Here is a 2,314-nt window from a genome sequence, read left to right as displayed (position 1 = left end):
ATTTCCAGGATTGAAAATTCAATCGGGGTTCCTTTGGTTTTAATGATAAGATGACAAGAGAAGAGTTTTTCCTTCTTGAAAAAGTGCACGAGTACAGCCCATATCAAGGAAGAAAAATTACATTGAGTAACTAGTCGTGAAAACGATACTTTCCCCGAGGCAAAGTGCATATCCGAGATCTAGCGTGTTCAAAACTTGCTAATATATTACCGCCTTTCAAAAGAGATTCATTTTCATTGCTGTATCCCGTTACCGAGAATAAATCTACAAAAAGTCTCAAAAACAAAACTATCGTTGCGATCAAACTTATAATTTCTTAGGGCTACTTACGACTGTGTACTGTGTGCCCTTCTATGACTGAAGAGACCCAACTGTGACCTACAATCTTTCCACACTCCGCCGCTGTATTCTTTTTGAGTCTTCATTATAGCCATGGACTAAAGACCTCCACTGTGATTTGTCTAACGCTAGTTGTTCCCAGTTATGATTGACAATAACTGATTTTAGGGATTGATGCAGTCTATCCTCAAACCGCTTATACTGGCCTCCTGGTTTCCGAACTCCTTCTGTGAATTCGCCATACAGATCTATTTTGGGGAATCTTGTGCCTTGCATCCTCAGAATATGGCGGCACCAAATGAGTCAGGCTCTCGTTACTTGAGTCTCAATTGATATACAACTCGCGCGCTGCAAGACTTCTGCAGCCTTCGCTTTCATAAAGAAGCCCTGGACCACGGCTTTGTAAACAGCTGTCTTGGTCTTCGGATTGACGTCGTGATTTTGGAAAACTCTGTCCTTTAGCTTCCAGAATGCCTGTGATGCCCAATTGATACGGTTGTGTATTTCCGTGTCCAGATTAGCCCTAGTATTTATGAAGCTTCCCAAGTATTTGAACTGTTCGACCTGTTCTAGAGTTTCATTCTCCAGGCTGATATATGTTTGAAGGCTTTATGGCGGACTTACCAGGATTTTGGTTTTGTCAATATTGAGTCTAAGGCCTAAAGCTTTGTATATGTGTTTATAGGTATCCAATATTACCTGTAGATCCTTTAAGCTGCTAGCGATAAGTGCGCAGTCGTCTGCATATTGAAGTTCCGTGATAATCTTTGTACGGGTTTTTGCTCTGAGGCGCTTCAGGTTAACCAGGCCTCCATCAAATCTGAATCTAATTCCGATACCTCGAGGCAACTATGGCGGAAATATTGAATGGTAAAGGCCCTAACACGCAGAACCGTTTTATTCCAGACTTAGTTGACACATGGTCGGTTGTAGAGCCATTATGCAGAAAGAGGTGACAAAACTGCTTCAGACAATACCCAACAGAAAGGTGAAACTCGTTCATCTATGGTTCAATCTCCAACGAAATAATGGCTGACTTGAATTTCCGGTTTAAGTGACAGTGACAGTTAGAACGACAATGACCTAATTCTTTTGGTGGACCTGTTGACATTTTAAAAATCATGTTCTCAATCTTCACATTTCATAATATTCAACTGTAAAACTACATTCATACTACATAACGAGGTTAATTATGGTGACATTCTAGGATGTGTAACTTTACGAACGACGAAATGTATAGAATATTATTTCATCTATTCTGATAATCGTTGTGATTAGCCAGGTTGAGGTTTTTTTGATCCCTATAAATTCATCATCATAGCCATTCTACATCAATCTCTTTCTTACTATGTTATTTACTGAGCTTTCTCAATCGTCATTCTCTTTTTCCTGTTTCAGATATGATTTCAAGATGGAGAAGGCAACAAGATAATTTATCACAATGAAAGAGTCCTATACTATGAATATGAATAAATTCAATATAACAACACTTGTATGGGAACAAATTTTTGCTTTGGTTTTATCTCGATTTTTTTTTGTATCATACAGATATACGGATGTTACTTGGTTTCCAAGTAACATCCCAGTGCTTATACTGAGATTTTATTTGGAAAACAGGTTCTACAATCAAGAAGTCTACTTCTTTTCAAGTGTTTGATTTATTTCATCGTCACACTATTTGTTGAGTATAATATAATAAAGTGTTGAAGTGCTAAATTTGTTCTTTTATAATGTTTATAATTGTTCATTTAATGTAAGTTCACAGCTTCTATCATAAATTCCAATTCTGTATCAAATATTTATGATAGAAGCTGTAAATTTACATATTTCCCCAACCAAATATGGCGGCTATGTATGACATTTCACTAACCACAGTATTCTGTGATTACAGACCTACTCTCCTACCAGTTTTATATTATCGAATAGTTCGGCTTCGGGAAAAAAAATCGATTACCGAGTATTTCAGGTTTATATT

This window comes from Coccinella septempunctata, chromosome 9 (assembly GCF_907165205.1).
Source record: "Coccinella septempunctata chromosome 9, icCocSept1.1, whole genome shotgun sequence".
In the NCBI taxonomy this organism is placed as follows: Eukaryota; Metazoa; Arthropoda; class Insecta; order Coleoptera; family Coccinellidae; genus Coccinella; species Coccinella septempunctata.
Note: the sequence above shows the minus strand (reverse complement) of the source record.